Below are 16,045 nucleotides of genomic sequence, written 5' to 3'. Positions count from 1 at the left end.
TCCCCAGTCCTGTCCGGCCCGTCCCTGCTCCCCCGCACCAGGTTAGTGGTGCGTGTCCCCAGTCCTGTCCGGCCCGTCCCTGCTCCCCGCACCAGGTTAGTGGTGCGTGTCCCCAGTCCTGTCCGGCCCGTCCCTGCTCCCCGCACCAGGTTAGTGGTGCGTGTCCCCAGTCCTGTCCGGCCCGTCCCTGCTCCCCGCACCAGGTTAGTGGTGCGTGTCCCCAGTCCTGTCCGGCCCGTCCCTGTTCCCCGCACCAGGTTGGTGGTGCGTGTCCCCAGTCCGGCCCGGCCCGTTCCTGCTCCCCGCACCAAGTCAGTGGTGCGTGTCCCCAGTCCTGTCCGGCCCGTCCCTGCTCCCCGCACCAAGTCAGTGGTGCGTGTCCCCAGTTCTGTCCGGCCCGTCCCTGCTCCCCGCACCAGGTTAGTGGTGCGTGTCCCCAATCCTGTTCCGGTCGACGGCTCCGCTCCGGAGCCTGAGCATGCCGCTCCACAGTGGTCCAGTCCGGGCCAGAGGGGTAGGGTTAAGGTGAAGGCGGGGGAGAGAACACGCCCGGGGCCAGAGCCTCCACCGAGGGTGAGGCGCCCAGCCAGGTCCCCCCCCCTAATAGACTTAAGTTTGGTGCGCCGGGAGTACGCACCGTTGGGGGGGGGGGGGGTTCTGTCACGCCCTGACCAGGTGAACTCGGGTATATTGGGTCAGGGTGTGTCAGGTTAGGTATTTTTCATTGGTTTGTGTTTGGTTTACGTTTTAGCCTTGTGTAGGCTCTAGGTGGGTTTATTTCTATGTTGGGTTCTGTCGATTCCCAATCAGAGACAGCTGTCGCTAATTGTCTCTGATTGGGATCACATTTAAGTTGCTGTTTTCCCCACGCTGTTTGTGGGGTGTTATCTCTTTGTTTGAGCACGTAACGTATCTGCATTTTTCTTGATTTTGTGTACATGTTTAATTCCAGTGTGTTTAATAAACATGTGTTCGCTCCCAGCTGCGTTTTGGTCCGCTTCCTCGTCACCAGGCGATGCACGTTACACGCTGCTTGGTCCTTTTGTGGTTTGGATCTTCTGTTACGACCGTCGTAAAGAGGAGACCAAGGTGCAGCATGGTAAGTGCTCATGATTAATATTTATTATTACTCAGAACACTAAATCAAAACAACAAACAAAGGAAAACGAACGTCACGTTCTGCAGGCTTTACTGAGCTGTACAAAAACAAGATCCCACAACTGAAGGAGGGAAAGAGGGCTGCCTAAGTATGCTTCCCAATCAGAGACAATGATAGACAGCTGCCTCTGATTAGGAACCATACTCGGCTAAACACAAAGAAATAGAAAACATAGAATGCCCACCCCCATGTCACACCCTGACCTAACCAAACAGAGAAAATCGGCTCTCTCAGGGTCAGGGCGTGACATAAATATGTGTATGTGACCAATCAAATTTGATTTGATTTTTGATACTGGGGATCAACTATAGTATACGATACAGTAAAGCCTAAGCACTAAATTATAGCGTGAGACTTGAACTTATGGAGACCTTGTCACCTCAATGCAAATATTAAATTGAACTGACATTGTCAGGGATTTGTAGAATAAAGTATGAGATTGTGAGGATATTCTGTAGGCTGTGGGCCTAATATCTTTACAGTGATATACAATGAGTAAGCTCAATATAGCAAGTGGATGTGTTGTGTATTGTCTTTAGTCAATGGACATACAGTACCGCACAGAGCTTGTAGCTGTTGATTCAGTGGTAAACAGGGAGATGATTTATGTGTGTGTCTGGGGGTTCGTTCGCATAGTTCACGTCACAACTCAAAGCCAGGGTGGTGGATTAGGAAAGGACACACGAAAGCCCTGGCCAGAGTGGAAATGTTGTCTCAATATAAGACTCCCTTACACCTACAGTAATTTATGGATATAACTTATTGATCATGAGAAACAAAAGGAGTTTCAGGTTATAAGTATTGCAATGACTAGTAATGCAGTGATAAACAAGGCATCTAACAAGCTTAATGGAAAACTAATACACAGTACATAATTTGTGACCAATGTGTTAATTTATAGAAAAGTGTCAACAAGTTAATTGCCAATGTTCTGCATAATAGTACACCCATTATAGTAATATTGTCACAGGTGTGACTAATTGTCCCTAATTCAGCAAGCATTTTCACTGGACCATTTAACTGATCATGTGACTTTGATGAGAAAAACAAAAAACGTGCTATTCTCAAAAATCACCATAATGAAAGGGGGAACCAGCTTTACCGTGGGGTCTAAAGTGTCTCTCTGGGGTGTCTCTCTTAGTGGTGTTCAGTTAGGGCATAGGGTACCCAGGGGTTAGGGTAACAGGGCTCAGGGACGAAGGATAATTGGCAGTAATAGAGCTTCTATCTGACAGGGTCATTGATCATGAAAGCTTATGACAGGTTCTGAGAGGACACCAATTCCTGGTCTAAGAAGAAAGACAGAGTTGGAAGGGGTTGATGGGAAAGGAGAAAGGTTTCTCCAGTGCTTTACCCACATGAAATGTTTTTGCAGACTATACTGTAGTATTTACTGTAGTGTTACGGACATGACTGTAGTATACTGTAATATTTACAGTTTACTGTAGTTTAATATTGTCATAAATGAAAGTATATACTATAGTAATTACTGTAGTGGTTTTGTGGACTGTAGTATACTGTAGTATTTACTGTAGTGTTTTGTAGACATTTCTGTAGTATTTACTATATTACTTTTGTTTTATTATTTTTGATTAAGCAGTGGCTTTCTCCTTGATATAACCTATTGGACAAATACTCAGAGCAACCTACATTTTTTTCTCACCATCTACACATAATATCCAATAATGACAAAGTGAAACATGTTTTTAGAAATGTATTGAAAATTAAATACAGAAATATCCCATACATTTCATACCCCTGAGTCAATACATGTTAGAATCACCATTGGCAGCGATTACAGCCATGAGTCTTTCTGGGTAAGTCTCTAAGAGCTTTGCACACCTGGACTGTACAATATTTGCAAATTATTCTTCTTTTTTTTTCAAGCTCTGTCAAGTTGTTTGTTGATCATTGTTAGACAGGCATTTTCAAGTCTTGCCATAGATTTTCAAGACGATTTAAGTCAAAACTGTAACTAGGCCACTCAGGAACATTCAATGTTGTCGTGGTAAGCAATTACAGTGTATACTGTATTTGGCCTTGTTTTTTAGGTTATTGTCCAGCTGAAAGGTAAATTTGTCTCCTAGTGTCTGTTGGAAAGCAGACTGAACCAGGTTTACATCTAGGATTTAGCCTGTGCTTGGGTCTGTTCCATTTCTTTTATCCTAAAATAACTCCCTAATACGTGCCGATATGACAAGCATACCCATAACATGACGCAGCCACCACCGTGCTTGAAAATATAAAGAGTGGTACTCAGTAATGTGTTGTGTTGGATTTGCCCAAACATAATGCTTTGTATTCAGGACACAAAGTTAATTTCTTTGCCACATTTTTTGCAGTTTTACTTGAGTGCTTTACTGCAAACAGGATACATGTTTTGGAATATATTTATTTTGTACAGGCTTCCTTCTTTTCACTCTGTCATTTAGGATAGTATTGTGGTATCACGACTCAGGATATGACCGAGATGCAGACACAGGGGGCGGATGGTTCGGTTGTCAGAATATTTATTATAACAAAGGGGCAGGCAAAAGGGCAGTTTGAGGGCAGGCAGAGGTTCGAAGTCAAAGGCAGAGTCAAAAAGGGACAGAACGGCAGGCAGGCTCAGGGCAGGCAGAAAGATCGGAACCCGGGAAGACTAGAAAACAAGAACTAGAGAACCGGGAAACATGCTGGTAAGACCTGACAAAACAATACGAACTGGCAACAGACAGACAGAAAGCGCAAGTATAAATACACAGGGGATAATGGGGAAATAGATTACACCTGGTGGGGGGTGAAGACAAGTAAAAGACAGGTGAAACATTAGGGTGTGACATGTGGAGTAACCACAATGTTGATCCATTTTCAGTTTCTCCTATTATAGCCATTTAAGTCACCATTGGCCTCATGGTGAAATCACCTTTTCTTCCTCTCTGGCAACAGAGTTAGGAGGGACGCCTGTATCTTTGTAGTGACTGGGAGTATTGAAGTGTAATTAATAACACCATGCTCAAAGGGATGTTAATTTTAAGTTTATTTTCATTTTTACCCCCATACCAAAAGGTGCCCTTCTTTGCGAGCCCTTGAAAAATTCACCACTCGACTGAGTTTCCTTACAGATAATTTTATGTGTGGGGTACAGAGATGAGGTAGTCATTCAAAAATCATATTAAACACTTACTGCATACACAGTCCATGCAACTTATTATGTAACTTGTTAAGCACATTTTTACTCTTGAACTTATTTAGGCTAGCTGTTTAAATACTTATTGATTCAATACATTTCAGCTTACATTTTTTATTAATTTGTAAACATTTTTTAAAACATAATTCCGCTTTGGCATTACGCAGTAGTGTGCGTAGGCCAGTGACACATTTTAAATTCAGACTGTAACACAACAAAATGTGCAAATAGTCAAGGGGTGTGAATACTTTCTGAGGGCACTGTATGGTCTTTACCTGGCATGAAGGTTTCTCACTTATGGGTGGCACAAATTGGGATATGTGGAAGGGAATGGGCAGGGTATTTGCAAATTAAATACTGTAGTATAATATACTATAGTAATTACTGTAGTGTTTTTGCAGACGTGTTTTTGCAGACAATACTGTAGTTTCTACTGTAGTGTTTTTGCGGTCTGTAGTATACAACTATTGACTATAGTATTCTACAGTATACTACTAAATTCTATAGTAAGTACTACACATGATTGAGGGATACAACTGTCACTTTGCCAGACTCTCTCCCCAGGGGACTACATGGCACAGAGCAGAGAACAACAACAGGAAGTGATTGAGTTCTACAGTGTCCTCTACATGCCAACATTCTCCGCTACACTTCCATGGCATGTCAACATGGTGCATGTCAGCATTCTGTACAGTATAAACTTCTGGCTTTTTTTTTGCTGTATTAAAGGTTTTAGACATTGTCCTCATTCAGTCAAAGATGAGATGAATAATTGATTCAAACTCAAGAAGACTGTATTGAGTAAGATATTGGAATGCGGGTACTACGTGTCATTCTAATTAGATTATTTGTTTGTTTGTGGTTTAGGGAGATATCGCATTCAGGACATCCTTAGGTCTACATATAAATAAATTCTAACCTGAAAGGATGACTCATCTCTGGAGATCAGCTGAAAGCAGTGGACTGCACTCAAGCGATTTCACTGAATCACAAATGGCTTACAGCAGTGGAATACACAACCTCAACTTGTCTTGGAGAAACACTATATTTTGACAAAATCTAATGTGTTATGTTTCATGGGTTTCATAACCACGTCTTTATGACATTTAAATAATGATGAGACGGGAGACAGGGATTCAGTTAAACCATTTATATGAACTTGCTCATCCCAACACATACAACTCCCATGATGCTCTGTGACACAACCCCAATACACCACATCTCCTCCCCTCCTACTTAAATTGTCCCCATTATAAAACAACAGTAACTGTTCTAAAAGTGCAAGCGTCTAGGTGCCAGCCTATCTCTCATAGGGTAATGGAGGTCAACCTGACTCTTAACAATGTCTCTAGACTGTGGTGTTGACAAAGGTGTAGGCATGTGAGTAGCCTGTGTCACAGTCTCCTCAGTCTCAGTGTCCTGAGAAGGTGACTGTGAGCCCCTAGGTTACAACTGCCTGGTCAGTGTGTCACTCAGTAACAGTTCTGGGCCTAGTTTTCCAGAGCCTTTGTAGCGCTAAGATCATCGCTCAAACCTTCTTACAATGTACCTTAGTAGCCAAGATGATTCCCAGTCTTCATTAGAAACGCGGCTCTTAAAAACCTTCGCACATCCACTCGTAGAGCAGCCAAAGTGCATCGTCAGATGCTTTTTTGCCCTTCCACGTCACTTTATTCACAGAAGATTGCCGCTAAACATAGAATCAAGATGCTTAGGCTGTCTGTCTGACTGTGACTGCCGATAACTTCAGAACAAAGTTGCCTACAAATACAAAGTTGCCAAAGTATTTGCAATTGTTACAAACAAGTGAAGGATAAAATTATGCTTCAAATGAAAACCGAGATGACTACATTAAAAGATACATAGGCTACATGGGCCTATGTAGACTATTTAAATCATCATAAAATATATATTTAATGTTCAATTAGTTGAGTTCTATTTTACGACTAGACTTCTGTCGGTAATTTTTGTCTCAGTGTGTTTCATGAAGTGTGACAAAATGTGTGCAATGATGTGTCCAATCTGTGATTTAGTGCATTATTATTTTGTAAGCATAATAAGCTGCCTCAATAGCTTATTTACAGCCATCGGTGGTAATATCTATCTAGGAGCTGATCCGTTGTCAGGATTGTGTAATAATTCTAATGTTAAGGTAAGATGTGAATGGAGAAAGCTGATCCGAGAGCAGCAGTGCTTTTCTTTGGATCCTATCAGCATTGACACATGATCTAATAACGTACTGGTGTAGCTAACGTGCTTGTTTGGGAAGAACTCTTAAAAAGTTGGCTCTTAAATAACGATGAATTACCTTGCACCTAGGAAACGAGGCCCTGGCCCACTCACGACTGACTGGTGGTTCTCTCTGTGTTGCTTTACTCAACAGTAACTGATCTGTGTGCTTCTTCCAGATGACCTCCTCTACAGTCTGGACAGTGTAAGACACAGGGCCAGTCTTAGAAATGAGTGTAGCAGGAACCCACTTTGGTCTGTTGAGGTAGTTCCAAGCTAAGACAGTTTGTCCTGAATTGAAAGCTCTGTCCTTTGCTCTCAGTTTAACCTGACTCTCCTGTTGACATCGTATTTCTTTTATGTTCTGAGGTTTGAGTAGGTCGAAGAGTGCGTTCATGAGTAGCGATGCGGCATGTTCCTGTAGGATAGCAGGAAGGTTTGGTGCAATGTCCCTTGATCCTGGGACTCTTGAAGGCATGTTTCAAATCAAATCAAATGTTATTGGTCGCATGCACATATTTTGTAGATGTTATTGCAGGTGTAGCGAAATGCTTATGGTCCTAGCTCCAACAGTGCAGTAATAACTAACAATACAAAATAATAAACGCAAATCCCCAAAAATTAAATAAAGGAATTAAGAAATATAGAAATATTAGAACAAGCAATGTCAGAGTCCAGAATATAAATACATACAGTACCAGTCAAAAGTCTGGACACACCTACTCATTCAAGGGTTTTTATTTTGTTTTAGTATTTTCTACATTGTAGAATAACAGTGAAGACATAAAAACTATTAAATAACACATATGGAATCATGTAATAACCAAAAAAGTTTTAAACAAATACAAATATATTTTATATTTGACATTCTTTAAAGTAGAATCTTTGCAAACTCTTGGTATTCCCTCAACCAGCTTCATGAGAAATGCTTTTCCAACAGTCTTGTGTCACGTCCTGACCACAGAAAGATGTTATTTTCTATGGTAGAGTAGGTCAGGGCATGACGGGGGGGGGGGTCTATGTTTTCTATGTTAAGGTTCTAGTTTTGTATTTCTATGTTGGGGTGTGTTTGGGATGATCTCCAATTAAAGGCAGCTGGTCATCGTTGTCTCAAATTGGAGATCATACTTAAGAAGTGTTTTTAATTTTGAGTTGTGTATGTTTCATCTCTGCATCACGGTTTGTTGTTTATGTCTTTCAGTTTATTTATGTATTGCATAGTTTCACAGTGTAAATAAAAAATGTGGAACGACACACATGCTGCACCTTGGTCCTCTCATTCCTACGACAGCCGTGACATCTTGAAGGAGTTCCCACATATACTGAGCACTTGCAGGCTGCTTTTTTGTCACTCTGTGGTCCAACTCATCCCAAACCATCTCAGTTAGTTTGAAGTCAGGTGATTATGGAGGCCAGGTCATTTAATGCAGCACTCCATCACTCTCCTTCTTGGTCAAATAGCCCTTACAGAACCTGGAGGTGTGTTTTGGGTCATTGTCCTGTTGAAAAACATATGATAGTCCCATTAAGCGCAAACTAGATGGGATGGCGTATCGCTGCAGAATGCTGTGGTAGCCATGCTGGTTAACTTACATCTAGACGGTCCGCTAGCGGAACACCACTCCAATATCCAATGATAGGGCGTGGCGCGAAATACAAACTCCTCGAAAATCCGAAAACTTCCATTTTTCAAACATATGACTATTTTACACCATTTTAAAGACAAGACTCTCCTTTATCTAACCACACTGTCCGATTTCAAAAAGGCTTTACAACGAAAGCAAAACATTAGATTATGTCAGCAGAGTACCCAGCCAGAAATAATCAGACACCCATTTTTCAAGCTAGCATATAATGTCACAAAAACCAAAACCACAGCTAAATGCAGCACTAACCTTTGATGATCTTCATCAGATGACACTCCTAGGACATTATGTTATACAATACATGCATGTTTTGTTCAATCAAGTACATATTTATATCAAAAACCAGCTTTTTACATTAGCATGTGATGTTCAGAACTAGCATTCCCACCGAACACTTCCGGTGAATTTACTAAATTACTCACGATAAACGTTCACAAAAAACATAACAATTATTTTAAGAATTATAGATACAGAACTCCTTTATGCAATCGTGGTGTCCAATTTTAAAATAGCTTTTCGGTGAAAGCACATTTTGCAATATTCTGAGAAGATAGCTCGCCATCACGGGCTAGCTAATTTGACACCCACCAAGTTTGGTACTCACCAAACTCAGATTTACTATAAGAAAAATTGGATTACCTTTGCTGTTCTTCATCAGAATGCACTCCCAGGACCTCTACTTCAACAACAAATGTTGGTTTGGTTCCAAATAATCCATAGTTATATCCAAATAGCGGCGTTTTGTTCGTGCATTCAAGACACTATCCGAAGGGTAACGAAGGGTGACGCGCGGACGCTTATCGTGACAAAAAATTTCAAAATATTCCATTACCGTACTTCGAAGCATGTCAAACGCTGTTTAAAATCAATTCTTATGCGATTTTTCTCGTAAAATAGCGATAATATTCCAACCGGGAGTCGTTGTTTTCATTCAAAGACTGAAAAAGTAAAATGGACTCTTCACGTGCACGCGCACGCCCGTCTCATTGTTCTCAGATCGACCACTTACCAAATGCGCTACTGTTTTTCAGCCAGTAACTGCAGAGTCATCATTCAACGTTCTGGCTCCTTCTGAGAGCCTATGGGAGCCTTAGAAAGTGTCACGTTACAGCAGAGATCCTTTGTTTTGGATAGAGATGACAAAGAAGGCCAAGAAATGGTCAGACAGGGTACCTCCTGTACAGAATCTTCTCAGGTTTTGGCCTACCATTTGAGTTCTGTTATACTCACAGACACCATTCAAACAGTTTTAGAAACTTTGGAGTGTTTCTATCCAAAGCTACTAATTATATGCATATTCTAGTTTCTGGGCAGGAGTAATAACCAGATTAAATCGGGTACGTTTTTTTATCCGGCCGTGAAAATACTGCCCCCTATCCATAACAAGTTAAGTGTGCCTTGAATTCTAAATAAATCACTGACAGTGTCACCAGCAAAGCACCCCCACACTTGAACTCTGTGAAGCATTTATTTGGGCTGCAATTTCTGAGGATGTTAACTCTAATGAACTTATCCTCTGCAGCAGAGGTTACTCTGGGGCTTTCTTTCCTGTGGCGGTCCTAATGAGAGCCAGTTTCATCATAGTTCTTTGATGGTTTCTGCGACTGCACTTGAAGAAACTTTCAAAGTTCTAGAAATGTTCCATATTGACTGACCTTCATGTCTTAAAGTAATGATGGACTGTTGTTTCTCTTTGCTTATTTGAGCTGTTCTTAACATAATATAGACCTGGTATTTTACCAAATAGGGCCATCTCCTATATACAACCCCTACCTTGTCACAACACAACTGATTGGCTCAAACACATTAAGAAGTTTTCACAAATTAACTTTTAACAAGGCAGACCTGTTAATTGAAATGCATTCCAGGTGACTACCTCATGCAGCTGGTTGAGAGAATGCCAAGAGTGTGCAAAGCTATCATCAAGGCAAAGGGTGGCTACTTTGAAGAATCTAAAATCTAAAATATATTTTGATATGTTTAAAACTTTATTGGTTACTACATGATTCCATATGTGTTATTTCATCGCTTTGATGTCTTCACTATTATTCTACAATGTAGAAAATAATAAAAATCAAGAAAAACCCTTGAATGAGTTGGTGTCTTTTGACAGGTACTGTATGTATAGGATGGTATGTATGTACATTATGGACAGTATATGAATAGAAAAGGTTTGTACAGCAGTAGTTATAAAGGATGAGCCTTGACTAGAATACAGTATATACATATGAAGTGGGTAAAACAGTATGTAAGCATTATTAAAGTGCCCAGTGTTTAATAACCATTTACATAGGGCAGCAGACTATTTAACAGTCTGATGACCTGGAGATAGAAGCTGTTTTTCAGTCTCTCGGTCCCAGCTTTGATACAACTGGCACTGTCTCCACCTTCTAGATGGTAGCCGGGTGAACAGGCCGTGGCTTAGGTGGCTAAGACTGTGTGTGGATGGACCAGTTCAGGTTGTCAGTGATGTGCATGCCAATGAACTTGAAGCTTTTCACCCTCTCCGCTGCGGCCCCATCGATGTGAATGGGGTGTGCTCTTTCGGCTGTCTCCTGAAGATATGGTCTGTACAAATCTCTCCGCCAGCCTGTTGATAGATGGATGATATGGTGCAGACCTGATGTCTGCATGCCAATCATTTAATCTCAATCAGATTCATGGGAATATGCATTTAGATCTTATTGAATAACTGTTTTGTTAGCAAATAAATTAGAGCAGATGGTGTTAACAAACTATATAACCTTCCTGTATTTTGTTTCAATCAAAGCACATTCTGCCTAGTCACTTGCGCAATTGAGTTTTGGCCACATGGGACTATTCAGCTATTCAAAATTTGGTGATGCAGAAACAGGAGACCTCACGTGTGGCGGTTTTATGAACATCTGGGAATATTTGACCAAGGAAACATTTCTACTTTGTCTCAGGGATTGTAAAACAGTGAGGATGGAATTGAGTGCAGAAGCAGCAAATATGTTGAATGAGCATGGACAGCCTCACAAGTTTGACAAAATCACTTTATATCTTTCAGTCTAATATGGTTATTTACTTGCTTTTCTAGCTCTTCATCAGAAGCATGCTTTTTGTATGTAGTTGGGAGGCCTAACTGTCCTTTCCAAGTTTTGCAAGAATTGAGCCCGAAAGGATTTGAGAAACATTGGTTGACGATAGGCCTATGACACTGGCTTACGTCTCGTCTTGTGCTGTGCAGAATATCAGATCTCAACAATTAAGTGTTTAACATCACCATCAGGCTCAGGCTAACACACCCTTATGATATATATATTTTCATAAGGGCAACGTGACTGCAAGAGACAGGTTGGAATGTCTGCCTGAAATATGTGACAAATCAACCTTTTTTCTAAATTGGTGGTGTTTGAATTTTGTTGATTAAATGCGGGACATGATTTTTTGGTTGCGTGACGCGGGAAAAAGGTCTAAAATGTGTGACTGTCCCGCACAATCTGGGATATGTGGTCACCCTACCTGTAGGAACATAGCTATTTCTTGAGACACTAGCTGTGGTCCATTGTCTCTAATGAGTTGGACTTGCGTTCCGAACCAAAAAAATACTTCTCGATGGTCTTCTCTGCAGTATTAGACCTCATAATGGCAACCTCTGGCCACTTGCTATGAGCATCAACGATGACAAGAAACATTCTGTATTTGAATGGACTTTCGAAGCCGATGTGTATGCATTGCCACGCCTCCTCCGGCCAATCCCATGGATGAAGAGGTACAAGTTGAGGTACGTTGCAAACCTTCTGACATGAGGAACATGTTTTCACTTTCTCCTCAATGCTTCCATCCAATCCAGACCATCAGAAGTAGCTTCATGCGGTTTCTGTCATGCGAAGCGTTCCACAATGATCTGAGTGTAGCTGTTGCAACACTGGTTTCCTCAGCGAAGAATGATAACTTTCCTCCCCCACCGCAGACAACTAGACTGTACTGACAGCTCAGTTCTCCTGGAAAGGTAAGGTTTCAGTGCCGGAGCATCCCCTGATTATGATTATTATGATAATGTACATCACTTCAGATAACACAGGGTAATTTCTGGTGATTCTCCGCATTGGAAACTCCATCTGCATTGCAGTTCAGTTATGACTTGCGGTACTTAATGTTGTAGGTGTGTGCTGACAACAACAAAGCCCACCATTGCATTCTACTTGCAGCAAGTGACAGAATCCCAGTATGCGGTCCAAAGATGCTTGTCACTGGACGATGATCTGTAATAAGGGTGAACTTCGTCTCATACAGTGAGGGAAAAAAGGATTTGATCCCCTGCTGATTTTGTACGTTTGCCCACTGACAAAGAAATGATCAGTCTATAATTTTAATGGTTGGTTTATTTGAACAGTGAGAGACAGAATAACAACAAAAAAATCCAGAAAAACGCATGTCAAAAATGTTATAAATTGATTAGCATAGGTTAACTGATTAGATATCATTGTCTTGTTCAATTTAAACATACATTAAATTGATACACTACCTTTCCAGGTTGGTTATGGGAATAATACACACACGAATGTGCCATAACCAATGAGACATAGTTACACTTTTCAACGTTAACTTAGATATAGCAACTAATTCAGGTTAATTAAAGCTAATTCCTTTAGCCTATACGGGGTTGACTAATCATTCAAATTGATTAATAGATTAAAGCTGTTTTACCAGCTTAATGGTGTTTAGGTAGACTTTGTAACAGTATTGTAAAATACTATTTTCACTGGTACTCTCGATTTTAGCTTGTGTTAACAGGGACCTCCGGTGGTGAAGAATCACCAGTAATTATTTTTAAATAATTCAGGTTATGCTATACGATATCTAACCAGTCTAAACTGATTGGATATCATTGTCTCGTTCAATTTAATATACATTAAATTGCTACACTACCTGTCCAGGTTGGTTATTGGAATAATACGCAAACTAATGTGTTCTAACCAATGAGACATAGTTAAACTTTTCAACGTTAACTTAGATATAGCAACTACTTCAGGTTAATTAAAGCTAATTCCTTTAGCCTATACGGGGTTGACTAATCATTCAAATTGATTAATAGATTAAAGCTGTTTTACCAGCTTAATGGTGTTTAGGTAGACTTTTTAACAGTATTGTAAAATTCTATTTTCACTGGTACCCTGTCGATTTTAGCTTGTGTTAACAGTGACCTCCGGTGGTGAAGAATCACCAGTAATTATTTTTAAATAATTCAGGTTATGCTGTACGATATCTAACCAGTCTCAACTGATTGGATATCATTGTCTCGTTCAATTTAATATACATTAAATTGCTACACTACCTGTCCAGGGTGGTTATTGGAATAATACGCAAACTAATGTGTTCTAACCAATGAGACATAGTTAAACTTCTCAACTTTAACTTAGAGATAGCAACTCTTTCAGGTGAATTAAAATAAAAATTCCCAAATAGCCTATACAGGTTAGATTTATCATTAAAATCGATTTAATCAATTAAACCTGTTTTGGCAAGTTAAGTAATAACCAACTCACATTACTGACCCAGTCTTGATGATTCATTGACGTTTACAAACTGAGTAAAATCGTGTTTGCAGCCTCCAACTAAAAAACCCAAACATTACGTAAATTGAAATAACTGACAATCATAATAATGAGCAATCCATCAGATGGGTGTCCACCCATTTCCCCTCTAATCCGCAGACCTTCACCGACGGAAAGATTGATCGCGGACCTCAGCAACGATGCAAATCCTTACTATGCCGAGGGGCTGAAAATGTTAGATTTCAATGCCATAAGCGAGAAAAATGCAGACATTGCGACAGACGCTCTTCAAAATAGACCATCAGGCGGAGGCCTTGTGAAGGTTCTCTCCAGTTTAGCCCTCAACTATGCCCACCAGCAGAGATGAACAGTGCACCAGTACCTCAGTGCCCAGCAGAGGCACGAGCAGGAAGCTGGGGAGTTCAGGGTACAGGTGGAGAGAACCAGGGAGCTGGCATCGAAAGCCGAAAAAGATAAGCTACTGCTAGCCGAGGAACTGTGTGTGAGAACAGATAAATTGGAAGATCTGTCTAACACCTATAACAAAGAACGCGAACAAACTCTTGACCAAGTCCGTATTCTAAAAGAACAACTCGGTTTAGCTAAAACTAAATACGATGAAGTCCACGCGAAACTAGATGAGTCGGACGAGCTATCTAGAAAACGGGTCGAGCAAATTGATGCCCTGCAAGCGGTTGTGAATGAAACCACTCAAAGCAATAATGCTCTATTCCAAAAGCTGCAGACCAAAGACGATCAGTTAATGAACACAATGACCAAGTTGGAGGACAAAACAGCAGAACTCAGTGAAGTCGCTGATTTAATGAAGGATGAGAAAGACCAGGTGAGAAAGTTGGAAAATGTGACCTCTAAACAAAAGGAGGACATCGCATCACTGGATCTCTCACTCCACACTCGCGACCTCTCCCTGCAAACCATGACAGATAAGTATGAGGCCGAGCGAAGCAAGGGCGATACCTACGTGTCGAAAATAAACACCCTCAACTCCCAGGTGGACTCTGCGATGCAGCATAACACCACCCTTAGGTATCATCTGGAGGAACTCCAGAACAGTCATGCGCTATCGCGGGACAACCAAACCAAGCAACCTAGCTCACATCCGGAGCTAAGAGAACGTGGGAAGGTAGATGACAGGAGATTTCAGCCCCTTTCTCTTGGCCATTCGGCCCACAGTGAATTGGGGCCTCCTCGCCAACACAACCACAGCTTGACTTTTCCTCTTGGTCTCTCGGCCCACAATTCTCCACGGGAGAGTGCAGATGCTCCCCACGCACTTGGCGGGGATCGCCTTGACAAAATCGTCAAAAACTTCCGCCTCTTCGACCCCGTTCCGGGAAAGCCAAACGACACTGAGACATTCTTAGCAGACATAGAGGACGCCTTGGATGGCTACCCAAACGCTACGAATGCAGATAGAGCCTATCTTTTGAAGCGAACGTCCAACAGACACGTGACAAGGTTCATCCGTCTACAAGAGCAACACGTGCAAAACGACTATGCTAAACTTGCCACGGTTTTGAAAATAGAATTCAGTGGTTCTGCGACTCGCAAACACGATAGTTCGTTGGCTAACAATATCAGACAAGCTCGAAATGAACACCCACAAGCCTACTATCACCGGCTTCGTTCAGCTTACTTTGGCATTCTCACTGAAACAGGAATGGAAGACCTATTACCGTTCAAACAACTTTTTCTGTCACACATGTCTCCCAACTTCATTAACTACTTGGGCCCTACTGCATTTACATTTACATTTAAGTCATTTAGCAGACGCTCTTATCCAGAGCGACTTACAAATTGGTGCACCTTATAATACCCACGTCGGGTTGCCAATCTCGACGCTCCGAGAGCTGGCAAGCACCGCTTTTGAAGCATCAAAAGCAAGCCGGGCTAAGAGCCCGGACCCCTCGACTTTCGAGCTTAGGCGGGAACCATCACTCGAATTAGAAGGGGCTGCATCAGGGACATATGCGGTAAAAGAGGACGATCAAAGGGGGTGGCTACCAAGTAACCACCACCCCGACAACCACCGCCGTAACAATAGCTACGATGAACGTCCCCAATCTAACAGGTCCCGTAGAGATCAACCTAGCCGACATGCCCCTCCGCCTAACTCTCACAAAGGGTCAGGACACAAGGGTAACAAGCGTAACAAGGGCAACAAAGTGTTCAACAATTATTTAAACGCTAACCGAAATGATATAGAAGCTCTGATAAAAGATGTACTGCATCGTAAGAAATTTGAGAAAGAGGACAAGGATAAGTCCTCATGACTAGGCGTAAAATCGTTGGAAACCGA

This window comes from Salmo salar, chromosome ssa12, assembly GCF_905237065.1.
Source record: "Salmo salar chromosome ssa12, Ssal_v3.1, whole genome shotgun sequence".
Classification (NCBI taxonomy): Eukaryota; Metazoa; Chordata; class Actinopteri; order Salmoniformes; family Salmonidae; genus Salmo; species Salmo salar.
This window is presented reverse-complemented; position numbering follows the sequence as displayed.